We start from the raw sequence: 9,834 nt of genomic DNA, 5'->3' as shown, positions 1-9,834 counted from the left end.
CCTCTTCCTTTCTGATGTCTGATGCACAAGAACAACATTTGAGTGGAAGAACATGGTATGATGATAGATGGAATATGTATTGATAATGGATGGGCATGGCATCTTGACATATATGATGAGTAAACTAAGCAAATGGCGGTGCTACAAAGTAGAAGAAATGCAAGACAACTTATGCAAGATACGCGCAATCAATAAAACCTTGCCAAATTAGAACATGCACATTGATGGGTGAACAGGACATGCCATCTGCCTTTGACTCCTCGAGGTCAGAGTAGTCATTAGGATCATATTCTGAACAAGAATCTATAGGTGGGGAGTGTATGAGTTTCATTGCATCCAGAATGGCACTCAATGCCTTGGTGCCAATTTTGTAAGTTGTTGCAGTGTTCCACAATATTCTTCTGATGCGCGGATTCTGATATTCACTGTGATTACGTATAATATCTGGGAAGCATGAAAACATAAATAGTAGTGAGATTATCATTGTAATGCAAAGGATATTCTAATATAGGGGCGCCCCTGTAAATCCTTGTGTGCTATCACTGGATTCTGATGAGAGAGCCCATGTGTGCTGTAATATGGTGCGTGCATTAATATAATCTGGCACAAGTACACAAAAATATAGGCTCCAGAAGTAAGGATAGTTGGCAGATGATAGGTTCATAATATACTGTATAGAGAGTTTATTGCCAAACCATGATAACAAGAGCACACAACAACTAGGTAGATCGTAGTTTACATAAAAGGGGTACACCATAACCAGGATATATAAATCGGGAAAGTGGAACTGGCTGGAAATTACGGTGTTGTATTGCCGCTACTAATTGAAAGCCTATCAATCACGTACATGCCAGCTCTATCAGCTGTTGACTGCAGACGTCCCTACTCCCCTTCCTGATAAGGAACACACTGTACGTACTAAATACATAATAACAAAAGAGTAACATGTTAAAGAATAGAAGAGGAAGCATATTCTCGAGGTTCCTCTTAATTGCATACAGTATTGGTTGCCCACTCATGATGAATCACAGTGCACAAAGAAATGCAATTCCATGTTGTCTCTCTATATGTGGCCACATGCATTTGGAAAATCAAGTGGGAGCATTACCTGACCAATTAAATGTGTGTCTGTTAACTAATATCAGTATCATATCACAATTCGTATTTGAAGAAGTAAGCTTTGGACTTATGATTGGTGTTTAGCTTCAAGAGTGGACTGCTGCTAGTGCGACACAAAGCAGTTACGCAGATCATAGTGTAGATATAACGGGAAATCCGTAAGCATCACAAGTAAAATCAGCAAAGTGGAACTTGCTGGAATATATGTGCTAGTATTGCCGGTACGGCTAGAAAGGCTTCGGATACCAGCTCTCTTCAACTGAAGGTGCGGTACTATTAATATCTGTCTAACTCTCAAAGACGACATAGCTCCCCGCATTTCCTTGCTAATCTTATAGGATTCAAGTGGACAGGCCACTACAATTCCTATTCCTATGTTTACAAAATCCTACGAATCAAAGAGGCCCGAAGAGTTCAAAGTGTCCATCACAACCGACCGTATAGACATCTACACTGCAAATGTCCCTGCTCATCTTCACTACAAGGAACATACTGTACTACTATCATACTCCCTCCGTTCCAAAATATAAGTCTTTGTAGAGATTTCCACTATGGATCACATACATATGTATATAGATACATTTTAGAGTGTAGATTCACTCATTTTGCTCCATATGTAGTCCATGGTGGAATCTATACAAAGACTTGTATTTAGGAACGGAGAGAGTACTTATTAAAGAAGAACGGAAGAGGAACATGCTAAAGAAGAGCAAGCAGATTTTGGATAATAAAATGTTCGTTGCGCAGTGCCCACACATGATGAACCAGAGCGCATTAAGAATGCAACTCCCTGCTGTCTCTCTATATGTGGTGCATGTGCTTTTCAAAAGTAAAGTAGGAACATTAGATGACCAATTAAATGTTATCTATTTTAGTAATATCAGCATCATATCGGATTCGTATTTGAGCAACAAGTTTGGAATTATGAGTGGCACGTTGTTTATCTTGATGGATTCAGGAGCAGTGCTAAGCAGGTACGATGATGGTACTGAATATAAAGGCATGTCTGCATGCAAGTCGCATGACTTTTGTCATTTGGGTCAGTCGACCATTTCAGGCGGTTGGATGAAGATCCTACGTCTCCTAACCCTTCTTGTTCCTCATCTCTGATTCTTCCCATATAGAACACCGCATGGGCCTCCGGCTGAACCACCGGCCCCCACCGCCCGTGTTCCTCCGCCACCACCACCCCCCAGCCCTGCCCCCACCCGCGTTGAGTTTTCTTCGTTCGGCGAGGCCCCACAACCACCATCCCGACCCGAGCCCCTTCCTTAGCCCCGGCGAACTCCGGCGAGCTCTCAAAACTCGACTGACCCAATTTTTAAATTTAGTACACTGTCATTTAACTAGTGTGGAATATAAAAGGGGAAAACCATAAGCATTGAAAGTATAGTGTTGAGCAAGCCATGGCGGATCTGAAGGTGCAAACCGGACAAAGGCAACTTCGCAACCAATGTTTGCTTTCAACTAACAAGTGATGGACAAGAAATCAGAGTAAAGTAGTGGCGATCTATTTTCTTGCTGCGATAAATAAGTTGAGCAGATATGAAAGAGTACCGCCTCTGGTGAGGCGCCGTGCATGCATATGCGGAGAATTTGATGGTGCTGCGGTAGTGATGGCTGTCGGCGGCGTGTAAGCAGATCTAGGAGGGTAGACGATGGCGGCGGGGTGCAGTGGACGAGACGGTCGTGGGAGCAGTGCTGACAAGGTGGACGACAGCGGGGATGAAGCGAGAGGAGGGGATGCAAGGATCCCGGTCCGAAGCCGTGGATGAGAGAGGTCGATCTCTTGTAATGGCCGACGGTGTTGGGGTATCAGCTCCGGCATGGTGGAGGAGGACGGCGGTGGATGGGGTGCAGACGGAGGAGGCTGGGGTGGAGAGGGTGTTTTGGCGCCCACGGAGTACGCATGGGGAAATGGAGGGAGAGAGGAAGGGGGGAACCATGTCTTCAGGGTGTGCTTGTCTCAAATGCGAGGAAATTTACAAACTTAGCCCCCGTTTAAAATTTCCTACATCACAGCAATATTAGTCGGTTGGTGATACAACGGTAATCTCGCATACACCAAATATTTGCCGACGAGAGTTTGTTTCTGGGGCCCACCGTGTATGAATCGGGGAGGGAGTCGATTTCGGCCGAGGAGACGCTGTGTTTTGGCGCCCACCATGTATGAATCCGGGTGAGAGGTGGTTATGTCACGTTTGAGTGAAATTACAAACCTACCCCTATCGAAACCTATAGAAATCGAGCCCATAGGCTTTGCGTGGCAGGGATAGGCAGTAATTTCCATCTCGCAGATTTTGGTTTCGGGCGGTTACTGCGACTTTCCTCGCTTCATTCAAATTTTTGCAGAGCAAGAGTGCATGTTTACCGTGCCAACTCAATTGGAATCCAGTTTGTATTCTATTTTTGTTCGGGCAGGATCCATTTTCAATTGGAATAAAATTCTATATACATCATTTTATATATATATATAGTTTCAAAAGCACAACAAAGAATTCTGCTCCTTTATATGTATAATATGATTTACAAATACAATGATCTCAAAATCATAAGGTTGAATTCAAAAAATTTAAACCAAATTATGTTCTACTAAAATGTATGGATCACTAATATCTACATATTAAATAACATAGATGCGCATGAATTCATATGAGTATGCATGTTTGATAGATCAAATTTGGTTCGAGTATGAATTACATGTATCATCATCTCGAATTCAAATATTTGAATCCCTTTTATGTTGACTCCTTTCACGCCCATCTCTCTCACATGCATGCTCCTTCATTTAGCTATCACTCTCTTTTCTCCAGCTCACCCGCACGCTCACTTCATGTTTCTCCTATCTTCGCAAACATGGTATCTCGACGTCTCCCTTGAGAAGTTTCACACTCTCCCTATTGTTATACATTACACGGTTTTCATTATCTCACGTCTCTACCGTTCTCTGGTATCACTAGGTACCTAAGCTTTCTTTTCACCACCACACACACAGTCTCACTCGTCTTTCACTTTGTCTTTCTCTCTATGGGGTTCTCTCACACACTCTATATGTCTCTAGATATGGCTCATACCACTAAAACTACTCTCTCCTGCAGAGACAACATTTGTTGCGGTCTCCTTTCCATCTCCATCCCAGTTATAAAACTGACATTGTTCATTTGTTTACCGATAAGACAAACTCCCCCCTCTCTCTCTCACACACACACACACACAACTCCTGCTTCCACTCCCCTTCCCGACTACCGTCTCTCTCTCACACACAAAAAACTCTCGCTTTCGCACCCCTGACTCGTATTTCTCTCACAAGCATTTATTGACTAGCCTCTAGATAGGTTTACACACCCGCACACTCGTGCTTCCACTATCGCATACATGTCTCTCTCGCGCTCCTTGTATCTATGTAGATTTTTCTTTCCTTCTTGAGACACACCCTCTTGATCATGCACACACACACTATCACCTCATTTTAAGCTCATACCTCTCGCACACACACTCTTTGTGTCTTTGTCACACATGCACTCTGTCCTCCTCCTCTCTCCCTCTCTCACACACACATGGGCTTTTTGCAACAACTAGCAAGATTCCCATGCGTTGCACGGAACGTCAAGATGCATTTATATGAGTAGTTTATCTTGTGGGAGAAAAGGATGAACGAGGGAAGGCCTTATTTGCAAATGTGGATAGGGGTGTGGGTATCTTTTTGCAAAATTGCCATAGTTTCCATCCTAACCGCCAGATATAAATCGGACGGCTTATATTGCAGGATGGCAGGCACACCATCATCACCAACTCTATTTTTTTATCTCTACTCTTATAAAAAGCATAGTCGGCGATGATGGTGTGCCTGCCATCCTGCAATATAGGCTGTCCGATCTATATCTAACGGATAGGAAGGAAACTATGGCAATTTACCCGCACTCCTCTCCAAATTTGCAGATAAGGCCTTCCATCATTCATCCTTTTCTCCCACAAGATCTTGATGTTCCGTGCAACGCACGGGCATCTTGCTAGTAAGAGTAGAAATTAGACATATACCACTTCTCAAATCTTTAAACCAACAACATTCCTCCCTTATCTCATCAAAACCGCCAAAGGAATATATTTTGAGTGAAACATAACATATTTTTAGTGATATACGTATTTCAAAACTAGACTCTTTTTTCTATGAAATCGGTGAATATGTATTAATCAACTTTGATCGTGTGGCAACACATCGTTCCACAATGTAGTGCATATAGATTTTTTAAGAAGTCAAACTTTGCAAACTTTGACCAAGTTTGTAGAGAAAAATATTTATATCTACGATAGCAAAAATATATAATGCGAAACTACATCATATGATGAATCTAGTGATATATGTTTCACACTCTAGATGTAAATATTTTTCTCCACAAACTTGGTCAAAGTTTGTGAGGTTTGACTTTTCAAAAAATCTATAGGCAATACATTATGGAACGGAGGGAGTAGTTATTACAACTGTATAATTTTTTGGACACCAAACAAATGGTGGAGTACATATACGAAGAGAAGAGGCGCACACACGCAGCCGGTCTCTCGCTGTCTCGCACACATGAGAGTTACGTAAAGGCACCGTTAAGAAATAAACCCTAAAACCCTAGGTGCACGATTGCTGCATGCGCGGGTACCGACTAAGTGGTGGAGCACACCTTTGTAGGAATAGTTAGCTCATGTGATAATTTGATCCATAGGAGTTGATGGTCGGGGCCACATGTGAATGACCTGGAGGCGGTGGCTCGCCAGTTGCCATAGATCGAGTAGCCATGTTTAAAATATCATTTTTTAGCGGGGTAAGAGTTCCGATATTCAATGGCGCGTTATAAGTACTAAGTAGTTTTTAGAACGATTGGTATGGAGCAAAAATGGAATTCATAACTACTACCTCCTTGGCGTATGGTTGTATGGGTTTATGTTGCGAGATGTTGAACCTGGTAGTTCTAGGGAAAATCTATGGTTTAGATGTTGGTTTTCATTAATGAAAATCAGAAGGGGGAAACCCTTCTTTGATAAAAAAACTACTACCTCCGTTCCAGTTTACTAGTCCCCATCGTAGTTTGGGCAAAGTTTGTCCACGGATTTTACTTGTAAAATGTGAATGAAAAACAAAATTTTGTTATACCCAAACAAAAAAGGACTGGAGGGAGTGATTGCTCTGACACGAACGCGACCTCTCATAGCGCATGCATGGAAACGGTGCGCCGGCCAAGAGGGCCCCATTCGATGCAGGCCCGACTGAACACGCCTCCTCGCCGCATGCAACTGGCTACAGACTGCCCCGCCTGCCTCCATTGAATCCGCGCGTGTGCCGACAACACGTCCTTCCGCGAGCCGGCCGGCATTTTAGAACACAAAAAATGACCAAAATATAATTAATTACGCATGGTCTTGACTTGTTGTGCTCGCAGTGGTAGCAGGAACTAGAGGTTTTTCTTTATTTATGACTCTCCTCACATTTTTTGGCTTTGAAGTGAATCATGGTTGTGGACATTATCTATGAATGTGCAGTATCTGTGAACATGGGTTTGATGTGGAAGTTTAACTTGGAATGTCGGGCTTGCGCGTGAACTATACCATGTACAATGCTTCGTTTGTTATTGTTTGGAAAGTAATTGCTATTATTACATGACCCGAAAAAATTATTTTGTGCCACATCAGTAGATGCACGGACATCACAACAGGCATGCTGACTGCATAAACATTTGAACCTAGCTATTATGAAGGAAATTTTGTATTGACAACAATTTTAGATAGTAGGAGACGCCTAGCCTGCTCTGCCTCTGCTAGCTTATTTCTTGCTTCTTCCATATCTTCTTTGGCTTGGGTGAAGAGAGCATCTGATTGCTCTTTTCTCTTCTTCAGGGACTCAGCTACATTCTCAAGGGCTGCTGCACGCTTTCTTTCAGCCTTTACTAGAAACACGAGGACACGAACAGCTAACGACTCCACCTGGCTTGTGTGTAATCCAGGATGATCTGGGAATTTGCACCTTTTGTCTAATCCAGCATCATTAGGGAACTGGCACCTTGTGTGTAATCCAACCTCATTTTAGAAACATGATCTCGAGGTTGACCATACTTCCCTCCTCGCAGGAACTGCATCCTGACATGAAGTTACTTCTTTTTTAGATCAATACTCAGAGCAACCCAGATCCATTTAGTAGAAGCCAGATAAACAGGACTCGCAGAAGTGAATTCAAAAGGAAAAATATAAAAATAGACTACAAGGTGAGAACACCCACTTCCTACATCAAGCTAAAAACAAAAGCATTAGGATGATTAAGACTCTTCTTATTACACATCAAAGAACATGAGGCTAAGAGAAATAGAAACTACAACATATACACATCGAAGAACACGAGGCTAAACAAATGTAATTGAAAGGGTGTTACTTTCCAAAGCTCGTTTTACAGGTTCGGTGCAGCTCCTCTTTAACTTGCCATGCTCCTTGAAGATGTCCCCAATATCCCGTGTTTGGTCTTCATTGCTCCTCTGCATGTTGGCACTCGTGGTTTTAAAATCTGAACATGGCAAGAAAAATATACTACTAGTAATACTCACGCATCTTGTGGGCAACATTAAAGCACCCGTCTGCCATTTTAGAGCATCTCCAATAGAAGCGCAACACGCGGTGCTTTAAAAAAGTGTTTACAGTGCTGAGATCGAGAAGTAGAGATAGAGAGTAGAGACTAGAGAGTAAATGATAGTTCTCAGCATAGATATAGCACAGATAGATAAAAAATAGATAGTTCAACTACTCCTCGTCGTCCGGCTCCTCCTCGGTGATGTCCTCCTCTGACGCCTCAATGTAGGTGTGAAGATACCGATCATCGTCGGATTTCCAGGGCGACGCTACTCCTAGCCTCATGTTGAATTGAGCGTCCGCTTTTCGCGTATGCTTGTCCTCGCGATAGGCGGCTCGCTCCGCCCTCCTCTTCTCCCTCTCCGCCCTCCTTTGCCGTAGAACTCACGCTCGTTGATGATGTCCTATGGGAAGCATTGGCGCCACACCGCCATGGCTTCCTCATCCATCTCAGCGATGTCGAGACGGTGCTCCTGCCTTCGGTTGTCACGACGATCCTCGTTGGTGATTAGCCGCGACAGAGGCGCGAGCTCCTGCGCCCGCTCCCGTGTCGGTACATTGGGGAAGTTCAATGTTCTATGAGGCCATCGGAGGCGCCACGCCGCTGCGTCGTACGCGCGGGCGGCCTCGTTGACAGTGTCAAAATTTCCGAGGCCGAGGCGCATCCCATGGAACCGGATCTCGGCAGAGAAGCCGCCAGAGGGGCGCGCGCGGATGCCGCGGTATACCCAAGTTTCCCGGCGACGCGGTGGCATGGTGGCGCGGCGGCGGCGAGGCGAGAAAGAGCGGGGAGAGAGCGGTGGAAAGGCACAGAGCGGGGAGAGAGAGGTGGCAAGGCACAGAGCGGTGGGAGGGCGTTGGATTTTATAAAGCGCGCCAGATGCCGCGCGCCAAAACTGGTGCATGCCCGGCCGATTTTTCCCGCGTGCGCGATCCTTTCCCGACGTCCCTGCTATCTCTGCTCTCTTCTCTACTGTTATATTTATTTCATATTTAATATTTATCTCTACTTATCTACACTCTACTCTCTACTCTTTTCTTTCTTTTAAAAACAGAGTTTGTGATGATGGTGCGCCTGCCATCCTGCAATATAGGCCGTCCGATTTATATCCGACGGATAGGAAGGAAACTACAACAATTTTGCAGAAAGATACCCACACCCCTCTCCAGATTTGCAAATAAGGCCTTCCCTCGTTCATCCATTTCTCCCACAAGATAAACTACTCATACAAATGCATCTTGATGCGTGCAACGCATCGGCATCTTGCTAGTTCTAAAAAACTTTTCATCATTTTCCACACTACTGGTTGCAGATGAAGAACCTACCCAAGCACAGCATGATACAGGAGTGACGCACAATTACAAGCTGATTTTCTGTTGGACAATGGAGGCTATAACCAATTACTTTTATGGGAACAATAGCAACCAGGAAATTTGAAGGGCAGGTATGAACAAAATCGGAACTGGACATATACTGCTAAGTGATTCGATACACACATTACCAATCGAGGAGGAGAACGATGGTCGCGGCGGCCTCTGTGCATCATGGTCGGCAACGGGAGTCAGTTCATTTTCCACGACGGTGGTGCTTCTGTGCTCGGCGTCGGCTTCCGGGAAGCAAATCCGCGACCGTGGAAGACGGTGCCGGGGAAGAGGCTCCATGTACGACGACGACGGTGGACAGGATCCAGTGCAGCGTACAAGGTCGTCGATGTGGTAGATGCGCTGTGGTGGATGAGTGTGCCAATGTAGAAGGGGAGGAGCACGAAGGCTGCGGTGCCGTGGAGAAGTCTATTTTACGGTGGGTATAGAAAATGGGGAGTATTCAGGTGTACTACTCTGGGTGCCGGGGTGGGGTTGGCTGGGTAGGGTGAACCTGAAGTTACGAAAACAGCCCTCTACTAAGCGTCATCTGTAGGCCTGTTCCGAAGGCTATGATGGTAACTTCGCACTGCTCGAATCAGGGTCGCGGGAGATTTTCCCGCTGACCTCAAAATTTTGTGACACCGAACTCCCTGTGTGGCATGCTGGGTGATTGGGCTAAGCAACTAGCGAGTAGTACTAGTAACTACTAGTACTCCCTCCATTTTTATTAACTTTGCATATTAGGTTTGA

This window comes from Triticum dicoccoides, chromosome 5A (genome assembly GCF_002162155.2).
Source record: "Triticum dicoccoides isolate Atlit2015 ecotype Zavitan chromosome 5A, WEW_v2.0, whole genome shotgun sequence".
In the NCBI taxonomy this organism is placed as follows: domain Eukaryota; kingdom Viridiplantae; phylum Streptophyta; class Magnoliopsida; order Poales; family Poaceae; genus Triticum; species Triticum dicoccoides.
Note: the sequence above shows the minus strand (reverse complement) of the source record.